Source organism: Fukomys damarensis, unplaced genomic scaffold (genome assembly GCF_012274545.1).
Source record: "Fukomys damarensis isolate Sample0158 unplaced genomic scaffold, DMR_v1.0_HiC HiC_scaffold_35, whole genome shotgun sequence".
Lineage (NCBI taxonomy): Eukaryota > Metazoa > Chordata > Mammalia > Rodentia > Bathyergidae > Fukomys > Fukomys damarensis.
In genome coordinates, this window is record NW_022900947.1 from 20,157,090 (window position 1) to 20,172,783 (window position 15,694).

General features: G+C 34.3%; 1 long non-coding RNA gene across 1 annotated transcript in view; it reads left to right on the forward strand.

The window, feature by feature from the left end:
- The first annotated feature begins 12,288 nt into the window (after positions 1–12,288).
- The window catches only part of LOC104851297, a 20,775-nt gene continuing 17,369 nt past the window's right edge, over positions 12,289–15,694 (forward strand). Inside the window, exon 1 of the long non-coding RNA XR_777172.3 lies at positions 12,289–12,682. This is a non-coding gene — a long non-coding RNA (uncharacterized LOC104851297). The remainder of the gene's footprint in view (positions 12,683–15,694) is intronic.

The window sequence follows — 15,694 nt, forward strand, 5'->3', positions numbered from 1 at the left end:
TAGCTCAGTGGTTCTGGCACCTGCCTTGCAAGTGCAACTACCTGAGTTTGATCCCCGGTACAAAAACAAACAAACAAACAAACAAACAAACAAAAAAAACTTTATTTTTTGATTTACATGTAATAATTATACATATGAATGGGGCACAGTGTAATATATCCTCACATGAATATAACATCAACTAATTAAATTAGGGTAATCAGCAATTCCCTCATTTTATCTTTTTTTAATTTTTCTTGGTTTGTAGATTTTGAGCCGCTTTCATGCAGATGAGGAGTACTTTATCAAGGAAGGCTCTCAGGAGATGTTACCTGACATATATTATATGTACATCAGAAAATATATACTAGGCTATTATTATTGGCAGCACACTGTGCTACAGCAGAGCAGAATTGTTCTTTTATGTAACCGTGTTTTGCTACCCATCATCCAAACTTCCATTTTCCATTTCTTCCACTTTCCCAGTATCTAATAATCACTATTGGGTACTCAGATTAATTTATAAGCTTGTACATGTAAGAGAATGTAAGCAGTATCTGTATTCTTCTGATTTATTTTTACTTAACATAATTTCATACAGTTTCATTTGTTTTACCACAGTAACAAAATTTCATTTTTTAAAGTTAAATATTTTATTCTGGCTATCTACCATATTTCCTGTATCCATCCTTTTGCAGTCATGCACCTGCATTCTTTACATTAGTTATTACAAATCATACTGTAATAAATGTGGGAGTGTAGGTATCTCTTTGGTAGGCTGATTTCAATTCCTTTGAATATAGAAACAAAGGTGGAACAGCTGACCATGTAGTACATCTATTTTTAGATATCTGCAGAATATCTGTGCTGTTCATCTAATAGTTGTGCTAATTTATATTTCCAGGAAAGATTGTCTCCTTAATAGTAAAACTGGAGAAACTAGATATTGATATGCAGAAAATGGAAACTTCACCTTTATCTCTCACCTTGCATAAAAATCAATTCAAAATACATCAAAGACTGAAATGTAAATACTAAAACTGAGACTGCCAAAATGAAACTTAGGAAAAATGGTACAGGACATTGGTATAGGCAGTAATTGCTTTGGATATGACCCCTAAACCAGAGGAAACTAAACAAAAAAAGACAAACAAGATTATATCAGACTAAGAGCCTCATGCACAGCAAAGGAATAAAATCAACATAATGAAGAGATAGTACACAGAATGGGAAAAGACATTTGCCAACTATGCACCTGATAAAGGATTAAGATCCAGAATATGTAAGGAACCTAAAATCTTAACAAATGCCAAGTAATCTAATGAAAAGTGGGCAAAAGATCTGAATAGTTATTTCTCAAAAGAAGCACAAATGGCCAATAAGTAATAAGAAAATGCTCAATATCATGAGCTATCATGGAAATGCAAATCAAAACTACAATGAGATTTCATCTCACTCTATTGGAATGGCTACTATCAAGAAGACAAAAAAGTAAAACAAGGAATGCTGATGAGACTAGGGCAGAAAAGGGAATTCTCATATATATTCCACTTTTTCTTTCTGCTTTAAAGTGTCCAAAGGGACATTTAAAATGTGGGTCTACCTGGTTCATGTTCTTAGATATAAAGTCAGCATGTAGAAGAGGTAGGAAACAGAGACAGAATATGTAGAGATGGGAAAGAGATCCAGGGAAGAAGAGGGAGGGGAAGGCGAGAAGGGACAGGATGAATACACATAACCAAAATCTGATACATATATGCACCCATCCTTCAAGATGAATGACATTTTTATGTATCATAAACATAACTCAAAAAGAGAAGAAAAAGGGAAACAAGTGAAAACTTAAAAAGACAAGCTATTGTGATTTAAGTTAAAGAGGTATTATTTTCTCCACATCATTTGTTGTCCTTGTATTTCTTCATCACAATAAAAAATTTTGTTCTTCATTTATTTACTTCTGATGCCATAAGACTAGACAATTAACTTAGAGAAGGCAGGTAGAGTTGTGTTTAACTCTTTGCCAGAAACAGATGAGTACCTGTAACAAGGGGAAAAAAATGAGAACCAAGACCTGTCATATAAAGGTACAAGATCCCAATGATGAATGTAACTGTACTGTATACCTAACATGTACCAATAAACTCAATGAGAAAGAAAAAAATCACCAAATAGTGAACAGATTAAATGTTAAAACTTTGAAGTGTTTATTGTTACAACAAGCAAGAGCAGCACACCTCACTTTTCATTAGGTCTCTACTAATCATCAAAACAATCAAATTAGACCAGCAGTCATCTATTTATGATGGTGAGAATTCAACTATGATATTTGCTTTACATAGATGAGTAAAGATTTTGAAGGGTTAACTATCACTGAAATACACTTTAATATTTTATTAAAATGCAGTGTGTTTGCCACACATTTGCAAAGTGTGAGATTTAAGGCCATCTTGTGCAAACCCAAAAGCACTTTAGGGCCTTTATAAAGACGTTTGAATTTTGGTAAACATTTTTGTTCAGTCTCCAGAGACACTATTTAATTTAAGTTCCAAGTGACCTTTAGGCCAGGCAAACATCACTTACAAAGAGTATTTTAGATTATTTGAAGTGGAAAGTAAATGAATAATAAATTTGGTTTATTTATGAGCTAGAGGAGAGACTTAAGTTCCTGACATGATGCTGTTAATTGACTGGTACAATTTTGACTGTGTTCAAAGAATTAATATTTCAGTAAGTTTTCAATATATTAAACTGTAGCTATTTTTGAGCAGCTGAGTTCAAAGTTCTCCAAATGCATAAATCATTTGCAAAAGTGATTATTAACATCTGCTTTTTTCTTTGAAACATGAGCTAACTTTTGTGCCACGTGTTGAAAGATAATGTGTAAATTTTAACAACTGAATTGTATTCAAATGTGTTAATTGTATTCTGTTGAATTGAATAGTTAGCATCTATAGTTTCATCATTTTATTTAGTTCCTCTTTCTTGTTAAATTTTATGCTCAAAAGTTGAAAATATGGTTTCAAAGTAAAGCACAAAATAAGCATAATCCAGCTGTGATACCTACTAATTATATGACCTTAAGCATAGTATTTAACCTTTTGAATCTTCACATTTCATACTAGTACATATTATAATAATACATACACTTCATAAGGGTAGCCTGAGAAAAAAATTATGTAATGGTCACTTTGATGCTGAATAAATTATCAAGTCTCTTAGGAGATATTACCTGACATATATAATACATTCATTATATTTAACCTATTTTTAATTTTTTTAGGGATTTCAGTTGAGTAGGATGGATATAGTTGAACTTTTTATAGCCTTGTACTTTTTTTAGGTAATCCAAGTTATAGCACTAATAGATTCTTGAATTAATTCAAGAATTTTTTTTCAGCTTTAATTGAGTTTATTGGTACATTTTAGGGATACAGTACAGTTACATTCATTGTTGGGATCTTGTACCTCTACATGACAGGTTAATTCAAGAATTTGATAACTAATTCCTAATCAAAGTGATGCATTATTTTAGATAATACTTTACAGGTTTTGTTACTATAAAAGAAGTTCTTTTATAATGTTGACTAAGAGAATAGCCTGATTATATCTATAAGTAAATATAAAAACTTAGCCAATTTTAAAAAGAGTAATTATCTAAAATGATGAATATTTTGAAGCTAAGAATTTCTTTTTATCTGCAGCTAAGGTATACTTTTTTGTATAATATGTTGTAGTAAACTGGATCTTCCAGGAAGCAGACTATGAGACAGAAATTTCCTTGCAGAAGTGGTACTAAGTATTATTCCTGTGATCAGCAAAGGTGAGTGAGGAGTGAGTAAAGCAGGGTACGAGAGAGGGAGATGTTGAGCTGTGGTGCAATTATAACAAAGAGTTAATCAGCCCATGGATATTTGTATCTTTGGATTGTCTAGTCACCAAATGGAGGCTGCAGAAGAAAGGAGGCATGTCCCTGGACAAGGTAGCTATCTTCAGATAAGTGCATTTGCAGAGAAGGAAATTCACAGGTGGTACAATATGTGATAGGAATCTGAATTCCATGTTGATGTGCCACATCTGTTCTTCCTTTGTTGTAAATGGGTTTACATAGGATTATTACATAGGTCTTGTGCTAGTACAACAGATATTCCATTAATCTTTCAGTAGTAGTGCTTACATGAGGCCCTTTAGGGTGGACAAACAAAGCAATACCCAGAATGCATATCAATGCAAGTAAAAAAGAATTACCACTTCTTCCAGAATAGAAAGATCTAATTAACTCAGTGTTCTGCCAACACTGAGTGGGGATGGTGTCATAATGAAGGATTACCATTAATCTTGGGTATGGGCAAGAAGACTTTCAACAGTATTAGTTCAAACAATTTTGGTAGCCATGGCTGCACAGTTTATAAAACTTTTTTAGTATGTGTATTGGTACCTTTTAGGTGTACAGTACAGTTACAGTCGTCACTGGGATCTCTTACCATTACATGACAGATCTTGGTTCTCATTTTTTCCCCATACCTCTGCCCTCCCTTCCCCCCTCCACCTTTCCCTACTTACAAAGCCTCTGTTCCCAATTTTTTTTGTCATATATTTTCTTTTCCCTTATTTCCTGTCCCTTACCCTTCCCACTTCCCCTACACCTTTAGCCCTTTTCTTCCTATTTCACATTATCAATTATATGATTTACACTTTTAATTTTTCACACCACAGAAACTATTCAGTATTTACACGCATGTGTCCTTTTTATTTCATTTAAGAGTATGGTCTTAATATGCATCCATTTCTGTATAATTAACTCTAGTTTCTCATTCTTTATGGCTGAGTAGTACTCCATTTTATAGAAAAACCACATCTTTATTTAGTCTCCAATTAATGGGCAATTGGGCTGTTCAAGCTCTAGCTATTACAAACTGTGCCACTGTAAACATGGCTGCACAAATATCACTGTGGTATGATTCTTTTAATTCTCTTGGAAACATACCCAGCATAGGGATGGCTGGGTCAAATAGGACCTCTAATTCTATGTCTTTGAGGTATTTCCAAATTGATTCTACAGTGGCTGCACCAGTCTGCACTCCCACCAACAATGGAGAAGGGTTCCTTTCTCCCCACAACCCCACCAGCATTTGTTTTTGGTCGATTTCTTGATAGCAGCCATTATTTCTGGGGTGAGGTGGAATCTCAGCGCTGTTTTCTTCTGCATCTCTGGAATGACAAGTGATGTTGAACATTTTTTCATATGTTTATTTGTTGTTTTTAATTTCTGAGAAGTGTCAATAATTTCAGATGCCCACTTTTGAATCAGGACTTTATATTTGGGGGGCCTGATGTTTGAGTTCTTTTATATTCTAGATAATAGTCCTTTGTCTGAGGAGCAGGTGGTAAATTTTTTTTCCCACATTGTAGGTTTGCTCTTAGCTCTGTTGGTGGTTTCTCTGGTAGTACAGAAGCTATTTAATAAGATGAGATGTTAGTTGTTGCTTCTTTTTGTTAGTTCCCATTTTTTTTATGACAGTGAAGTCATAACATATCCACCAGAAATCCAGAAAATCATCAGTATCTATTTTGAGAACCTGTACTCTAATGAAATGGAAAACACAGAAGAAATTGACAAATTTCTAGATATTTATGAATTACTGAAGTTGAATGAAGAAGATATAAAAATTCTAAACACCCCAATTACAATCAGTGAAATTGAAAAATAATTAAAAATTTACCAATAAAGAAAAGTCCAGGTCCTGATGGCTTCACTGCTGAATTCTACAAAACATTCAGAAAATATCTACTGCCACTACTTTTTAAACTTTTCAGTAAAATTGAAAGGGGAGCAATACTTCCAAACTCGTTCATGCAGCAAGTTGTACATTGATTCCAAAACCAGGGAAAGACCCATGTGAAAAAGAGAACAACAGGCCAATCTCCCTAATGAACATAGATGCAAAAATTCTCAATAAGATACTGGCAAACAGAATACAGAGGGTCATCAAGAAGCTCATATACCCTGACCAAGTCAGATTTATTCCAGGGATGCAAGGATGGTTCAACATATGTAAATCAATAAATGTAATACACTATATTAACAGAGTCAAAGGCAAAAACCTTATGATCATCTAAATATACACAGAAAATCAATAGACAAAATTCAACAATCATTCATGATAAAAACCCTACAGAAAATTGGAATAGATGGTCTTTATCTCAACTTAATAAAGGCTATCTATGAAAAACCAACAGCCAACATCAAATTAAATGGCCAAAAACTGAAAACCTTCATGTTACAATCAGGAACAAGACAGGGATCTCCACTGCCACCACTCCTCTTCGATATAGTTCTGGAAGCATTAGCCATAGCAATTAGACAAGAGAAAGAAATTAAAGCAATACAGATAGGAAAGGAAGAAGTTAAACTGTCATTATTTGCTGATGATATGACACTCTGTGTTGAACACCCAAAAATCTCCACCAAAAGACTTCTATACTTAATTGACAGATTCAGTAGAGTAGTTGGATTCAAAGTCAACACTCAAAAATCAATAGCCTGCTTGTATACAAATAACAGAGTCACTGAGAGAGCAATTAGAGAAACAATCCCTTTAACAATAGCATCCAAAAAAATGAAATATCTAGGAATCAGTCTAAGGAAGGGAGTAAAAGACCCCTACACTGAGAACTACAACACTCTGGAAAAAGAAATTGAAGAGGATATAAGAAAATGGAAAGATACCTTTTTTTCCAGGTAGGAAGGACCAATATAATGAAAATGGCCATACTACCAAAAACCGTTACATAGATTCAGTAAAATCCTCATTGAAATTTCAACAGTATATTTCACAGAACTACAGAAAATAATCCATAACTTCATTTGGAACAAGAAGAGACCTAGAATAGCAAAAGCAATTTTAGGCAACACAATCCTCACCTTGAAACTGTACTACAAAGCCACTGTGATAAAAACAGCATGGTACTGGCAAAGAAAAAGACACAAGGATCAGTGGAATAGATTGGAAGATACAAAAACAGCTCCAGATGTACCCGGCTACTTCATGTTTGACAAAGGAGCCAACCATCCTCAATTGGAGGAAGGAGAGCCTCTTTAATAAATTGTGCTTGAAAAACTGGATTTCACCTTGCCAGAGATTAAAACTAGATCCCTATCTTTCACCATGCACTAAACTAGAATCCAAGTGGATTAAAAATTTAAATACCATAACAAACACTAAACTTACTGGAAAGTAGATTAGGTAGAACTCTTGAAGACATTGGCATAGGAGAAGACTTTATGAATAAATCCTCAACAGCATGAGAACTTACACAATGATTCAACAACTGGGATCTCATTGTATTAAAAAGTTTTTTAAGTGCAAGAGAAATAACCAACAGAGCTAAGAGTCAACCTACAATGTGGGAAAAATTTTTTACCAGCTACTCCTCAGACATAGGACTACTATCTAGAATATATAAAGAATACAAAAAAGTCAGACCCCCCCAAATACAAAGACCCGATTAAAAAATGGGCATCTGAAATGAACATACATTTCTGAAATAAAGAAGCAAAATCAGCAAATAAACATATGAAAAAATGTTCAACATCACTGGTTATTTCAGAGATGCAGATGAAAACAATACTGAGATTCCACCTCACTCCAGAAAGAATGACTGCTATCAAGAAATCAACCAATAATAAATGTTGGCAGGACTGTGGGGAGAAAGGAACCCTTCTTCATTGTTGGTGGGAGTGCAGACTGGTGCAGCCACGGTGGAAATCAATGTGGAGATACCTCAAATAACTAGGATTAGAGATCCCATTTGACCCAGCTATTCCCCTGCTGGGTATCTTCCCAAAAGAATTACACCACAGTTATATATGCTCACCCATGTTTATAGCAGCACAGTTTGTAATAGCTAAATCTTGGACAGCCTAATTGCCTATCAACTGGAGACTGGATAATGCAGATGTGGTTTTTCTATAAAATGGAGTACTCAGCCATATAGAATAAGAAGATACTTTTATAGCTGAATGGATGAACATTGAGGACATACTCCTAAGTAAAAAGAATAGGCCACACAAGTGTAAATATCAAATAGCTTCTCTGCTATGATAAACTAAAAGTATAAATAAGAATCACAATGTATAATCAATATTTTGTAATAGGAAAAAAATGTCTAAACGTATCGGGGAGGTGGGAGGGGTAGGGGAAAGCTAAGAAGGGAAAAGAAAAAGTAAGAGAAAAGGAAAAAAATGGAAACAAAGTCTGTAAATAGGAAAGGGTTGAGGGGTTAAAGGGAGCACTAGGAAATGTAAAGGTACACAACCCAATGAAGAATGTAACTACGTGTTCTACTTATGTTCCAATAAAGAAAAAAGGGGAAAAACGAGTGCAGGAATGGCTAGAAGGAGACCTTATGCTATGTTGGATTCACAGTCTTGATGAGACTGGGGATGGGAGGGATTTACCTAATTTTCTTTTCATTGAATGCTTTTTGTAAAGGAGGGTCACTTTCAGCGTGTTGGTCTTTTTAACTTTGGGCATTTTCGGGGAACAAGAAATCCACTTAGAGCTGTCAGTGGTTGAGGTGTTTAGGGTAGAGCATCATCCTGATTGGCTTTAAGACTTGCCCTCAGGGGACTGGTGGAGCACCCTTCTGTGTGTCTGGGTGGTTTGTAGAGGAGTGGCCTTTGGGTCTGTGTCTGGTTCCTCCTCATTCTTCTCTGACAATTCCCTGCTCTGTTTTCTGTCTGCTATTAGCTGAGTAACTTTGGTCCTTTGAGTCCTTTGTTCATGGTGTTCCTGTTTTGGAGCTATCTGATCATGGAAAAAAAATCTCCAAAACTGTATGCCAAATTAAATCTCTTGGTTTTTAATTTGTGCATATTAGGCACTGGGTCTCAGTGATGAGAAGGCTAATATATCCATCAGCATCCCAACTTTCAGGAAAATTCTTAATTCTAAATCATGCGCATGTGTGATATGAAATCCTCATTAATTTTAGTCTGCCTTACTTTCTGTTCTAAAAATTAGCCCTCTTAAATGCATGAAGAAATTTTCACAAAAGAATTTTGGAATGATAAAGAAAGAGTAGCCCAATTTCCCTGAGATTGTGCACATCTTGAAGTAGCAGTACACATTCTTGCTGGAATGTAGACCAAGGCACGGATTAGTGCAAGGTGATTAGAAAAATGAGTTGCTATTCAGATTTTATAGGATGTCTTCCTGGGTGTAATTGTGTAAAACACCTGGTTTGAAATTTGTGAATCTCTAGGTGACAAAAGCCCTCCTTTACATGTAACTACAGGTACTTATTCAGAATCCATCTAGAAATGTGTTTTTTTTTTCCTTTCACTTTTGTTTCTAACATCTTTTCCAGTAGTCTAGATTGGTAACCCCTGACTGCATGTAAAGCATAGTACTGACAATCGGGGGAAGGAGGTTTAAAAATTACGAATCTTCTGTTAGTTTCTGTACACATTATGGCGTTTTATATTGGCTTCTCTTGAAAAATGCTTGCTGAAATACTTGTTTCACGCTCTCTTCCTCTAAAGACAAAGGCACGTGATTATCTGATGCATATAGCTTATAGAGGCTGAGAAGCATATATGAATTGTCTTTAGAAATAGCAGAGATAATGTGGGTGAAAGTAGCCCTACACATGATTTAGACTAATTTTATATTTAAAAATAAGAGAGAGCATTTACTCTTTCATTTTAAGGCAATTGAGTTAAAAAGCATCGAAATTTAATAGAAGGATTCCCTTGCGTCCCCTTACAGTGGGAGAAGATACTGCCCGCCTCCTCACTTCCACGGGAGAGCTTCGTCGGGGAGCACTTTTATCTCAGGTAATGTCATGTGTATTTATATTAGGCTGTTTCATCACTTCAGCAAGTTGCCTTCCATGCCAATGGCGGTGTTTTATCCTGTTGCTTCCTCACAGTAAATTCCAGTCCTTCCCATGCTTGGCATGCCCACCTGTTCTCTCACACCTGTTTCAATTTATGAGCCGTATGTTGTAGCCACAGCTGAGAGCCACTGTGGCTCCAATGTGAATCTCATAAATATTTCATAAATTCAAAGTTTTCCACACTTCAAAATGACTTGAAGGCACTGACTTTGCTGAAAAAAAAAAACTCATAGAAATAGATACATAGTCTTTTATTATTATTTAAGCAAAGATGAAACTTACTGCTTATAAAATAACTGCCATTATGGAGATGGCACTGCTTACTAGGTTTGATTCCTATTAAACAAACCTACTAAAACCAATAATAAAATAATTCAAGTGCAATTATTGGCCTGAAATATATATATGAGGCAGAAACTCATTGCATTTCCTACATTAAATAAAAGACATATTGCTTAAAACAATAATATGTTCATCAAAAAAGTCAATAAAGGCTAATTGACATATTCTTTCATAAGAATTAATAGATTTTCTGCAAACTGTGCTTTTTTAGTAACAGATATTTAGTCAAATGTACATAAATAATAAAGAAAATGGTTTGGTTTTAATTGAACCAAGAAGGGGTAGAGCTGTCCAATTTCAAGCTTGATGGATTAAAAATAACCAAAAGATGTGAGGAGGATTTTGGATTTCTATCTTACTGCTCAGTTTTGTTTCTGCAGTATGAGCCGATGTAAGCAGTGGATACCCACATTGTCTAGAAGATGAAGATTGCTGTATCCTGGACTTTCATTCCTTGCTGTTTAAATCAATTGCAATTGCAAAAGACTTGAAAAAAAAAAAAAAAAAAAAAAAAAAAAAAAAAAAAAAAAAAGGAACAAGAAAAAGCCCAAAACAAAAACAACAAATAGTAAGACAACCTGATCCTCAGAGATCTCTAAAAACATTTCATTGTACTTAAGATAATCTGTGAAATGGCCATTTGTAAAACAAATAGTTTGAAATGAGGAATAGGGTAGCTAAACCAAGATATACTCCTACAAATTAATTTATTGAGATGACATTTTGTTCATTAGGGAGGAGTGAATTTTCTAATGGAGAATCAGGATACTTTTGTAGGAAAAGGAAACCTGGACATAGATGAAGTCAATTAATATTTACCTCTTTCTAAATGCATATTTTATGTTGTACAGACACATGCATACCATTGGAATGACATTTTAGTATTCTATCTTATTCCTTATGCTTTGTATATTATCATGATATAATAAAAATTGAGTTTTGATTTTTGTAGCTTCACTCCAAAGTTTATAGTATTAAACTCCCTCCAGGGTGGGCTCATTTGTCTTAAGCACTCAATACCATGACTTCTTTAAAAGAACAATTCCTGCTTGTCTTTTAAAAATACATATGCTCATTATAGAAAACTGAGAAGCATAAAGAACAAATATTACAAAATCACTCAGAATTGAAAGCAGCCTTTATTTTGCTGTACTTTAGTCCTTGCTAATACATTTTCAAAGAGTCTTTTTATGTGTATACATATATTCAGCACAGAATATATCTTTTATCAGATAATGGTCTATAATCATGGTAATGCAAGACATACCACCCAGCTTTTCATGGGAGAAAAATTTCTTTAAAAAATGGCACCTGACCTGGGGTATTAGAACTTGGCAGAGTTACAATTAAAATACTGTATTTCCTAAATGTTTAATTTTAAATGAGATGCAGAACAATTCTGTAAAATAAACCTAACACTTTTAGCAGGTATAGCATTAAACTACTATCAAGAATGCACATTATTATTTAATTATATTAAAATATATTTTTGTAGTATGGTCAGTGTTCATAATCAAACTCTACATATGAGCATATCTGCCTGTACTTCTCCCTTGCACACTTTCAGCTCTGTCACCCATGTGACAAACGAGTCCTGATGTACAGTGCTCAGAGATGACTTTACAGCTGGACATGTAAAATGCTTCTTTTCTATTAAATATAACAAAGATATTCATATGTTGCTTAATTTATAATTTCTACTGTTTATCTATTGTCATATCCTGTCACTCAAAATATTTAAAGATCTTGGTTGTTGAAATATACACATAAAATTCTCTATACAATAAAAATAGATGCTATATATAAACGCACCCAGAGGTCTATGGCTATGAACAGAAACCCTCTTTTGGATATGGAGCTACTAGCAAAGAACATTTGCCTTTTCCTCTTTTCTTAACATTTGCCCCTACAGATCTGAAGATGGCAAATGAACTCTGCTATTTTTAGCCCTGTCTGAGGTACTGTGTTATTTCTTAATGGCTTTCCTAAACCTGCCTTAAATTTTAAAAATTGTTCTTTTATTAAATTCTTCTCATAGTCCTCAATTTGAATTTGCCATCTAATTGCTAATGGCACCTTGATTGATACCAACTAAAGATTTCAGGTGATGGTAGATATCATGAAGAAAGACAGCCCTGACACTCCAAATGACTGTGACACCTTGAGAGACACCAGCTGTCGAGACTTCAACGTGCTTGCTTTTGTGTCTGAACACTCAGATTCTGGTTTCAAGATGGTGCCTTGAATGCTATTATCTCCTAGGGACAGAAGGGAAAAAGGCTTATTGCTGCCCTCTAGCTCTTCTGAGAGTACTAATCTCACGGTGAAGACATGGCTTTCATGACCTACCCACCTTCTGAAGACTCTGCATCTTGATGCTATCGTGTTGGCAACTGAGCCCCAAAATGAGTTTTAGAGGGGACGAGCATTCAATCTATAGCAGACACACAGGTGATAATAGGTGAGTAGTACAGATTTAAATAATTTATTTACTCTACAAAGTAGGTATAAATCAAGCCAAATTGGTATAACTCTGGTCCACAGATACATTTGAATTAATGATGAATAAGGAACAAAAACTTTGAATACTGTTAAAATATTTTCTCCTAAGTCTGTAAAATAGAAGCTCATTTAAATTTAACATTATTTTTCTGAGGTTTATGATACTTTCCCATTTCCTTTTAGTTTAAAATTATTTGGTTAAAACTACTCAACAGCATGAAATGTAATTTATATAATACTCATAAGAAATATCCACTTCTTCATACACAGGTGAAGTATGATTTTTCTTATAATCACTATTCTATATAGTTTCTTATATTTGTTTATTTAAATTTTGTTTCCGTATTTTGAAGCAACAAGATTTAAATTTTTATGCAACCACATTGCTTCTTCATGAATCAAATAGGTAAGAAATAACTTATCCGCTCCTAGAAATAAGCCTTGATCTTATTTAAGTTAAGACTTTTTGGAATTATTTTTCTTTTCTGTTGTGTTCTCATACATCAAGAACTTTAAATATGAAGCCCAGGACTTAGTGAATATAATAATAGTAAAGATTTGTTGGTAGAGAAAAAATTTTATTTCCATTGTTTAACACAGACATTACCACTGACTGCTGAGAAAAATTATGTGATTGTGTTTTATCTGTGTATCATGAATTTTTGTTACAGTTAAAGATCAATTCATTATCAAGAACTGCAAATTAGTAGGTTATATATTTTATCCCTTCTCTCTCTCTAATGGTTTATTTCATTGATGGCTGTTTCTATACAATAGGAATATCAATATGAGTTTTTAAAGTGTTATTCTTTGTAGTCACATTTTACTTATTCCATTTCATTATATATTTTTAATTTAAAAATTAAGTAGTTAATTTTAGTTATTAGTTTTATTCATTAATTGCTACTAGCTATTGTACTTAGTTCTAGTTACAATGAGTTATTCTAGTTTCTTTTAGTTATTGATTTCTACTTTTGTTTTCAATAACAATTAAATTTTTTTCTTGAGACTTTCATTTTCACATAGTATAGAGAAAGCTGCAAATAATAGTGAGAAAAATATGATAGTATACAAAATCTGTTATCTGAGGCTACCTCAAGGAGACTGAAGATCCAAGAAGAATGTCCATGAGAAAAGGAACCACCAAGTGTCTCACCTCTGACAGAGAAAAGAATGACACATCTGCCGCCATAGAAATGGTTAACCAGGAATAGACTAAAATGTTAATACATTATTAAAAGCCCAAGTATGTATCAATAAATTTAATGGAAAAGATAAAATAGAAGCCCAAGTGTGAACTAGGGTTGGTTTTGAATAGTAGAAAGGAAAGTCATATTTATTTTCACATTTTTTTTTGGTACTGCATGTTGGAATCAGGGCTTTCACATTGAGCTACATACTCAGTCTGTTTTTCTCCTTATTTATTATTTTGAGACGAGGTTTCACTATTTTGCTATGATGTTAAGCAGCCCAGGCTGGGCTTGAATTTGCTATCTTCCTGCCTCAGTCTCACAGAGAGCTAGGATCACAGGTGTGTACCACCCCACCTGGAAATATCTTACCCAGAGCCTTCCACCAGAGGCCACATTAGATATTGGCCATCAGAGCATTGAGAACTTTCTTCCATTAGAAGTAATAGTGATTGTCAGAGAGGGGCAGACAAAGATTCTCATCTATTTCCCAAGCTCTTCTTTTATCATATAAGTAAAAGCTATAGGATACTGAGGAATCAAGAGCTTAACACGTTCCAACAAATTGAGTTTAAGCAAAACTCCTTTGCTTCTTGAGGAAGGACAGAAACGAAATCCATTTACCTCAGTAGAAGGGATAATAAATCATATCCTAAGATTCAAAAAGCCACTACCACTAGGGAAATGGCAGAACAAATTATCCCTGAGTGAGAGTCAAGGAGTTGGCTGTGGTCACTTCTTAATATTATGCCTTATGGCTGAGAGAAAAGTCAGGAACTCTAAAGATCAAGCACAGATATATAGGTAAAGTTTGGTTGCTACAAGGATAAGGAAAATGAATTCTGAAGATACTTTGCCCTTGAGACCCGTGTGCAAAAGGTCAGCTGAACTCTGAGACTGATCAAGAACACAGGGTGTGTCCTCTTTGTCTCCAACAAGACTTGGAGATACTCGGGGTAGTTGTGCCAAGATGTATCACAACTAAAGTAGAGCGGGACACTGAATAAAGCCATCTTGGATGCACACACCCATTCTAACCACTAGGGGACAGTACTCTACCAATAGGGAATCAGACGCATGCTTTCCCCAGTAAGAGCAAGGACAACCTTGAAATTCAGTTTAATTCTTCACTAGAGCAGGTTTATCTCCTTAATCTAATGGTGGCTCAAAGAAATGATGATTTTCATCAAAACTATTATTTCATTTTGTCTTCACTTTTTTTTAACATGGTATATGACATCTAATAAAAAATTATGAGCCACACAAAAAACAAGGTGAAAAAAATCCAGTTTTACCTGAGAAAGCAAGTAATGAAACAAACTCAGGAATGTCCAAGATGGGAGATTATTAGAGAAATATTTTTTAATGGCTATGACTAACATGAATTATATGGCCAGAAAGATTGGCTAATTTACATAAATAGACGAGGAATTCAGAAAAAGAACTATAGAAATAGCCAAAATAAAAATATGACAATATAAATTTTTTCTAAACTTAACAGTATTTTAGAGACAGATGAAGAAAGTCAACTTGCAAAAATGCCAACAGAAATTATTCAAAGTAAAACATAAATAGGAAAAATGGTTAAAAAGACTAGAGAACATAGCAGTTGCTTATGAAAACCCTAAGTTCTAACATACATACAATTGAAGTCCCAGGAAGGAAAAAGGGAGAATGAATAAGTTAAAGATAAAAAAAAAAGGGCCAGGAATTCAGCTCAGTGTTTCCACTACCTGCCTCACAAGCGCAAGGTCCTGAGTTTGATCCCCAGCACAAAAAAA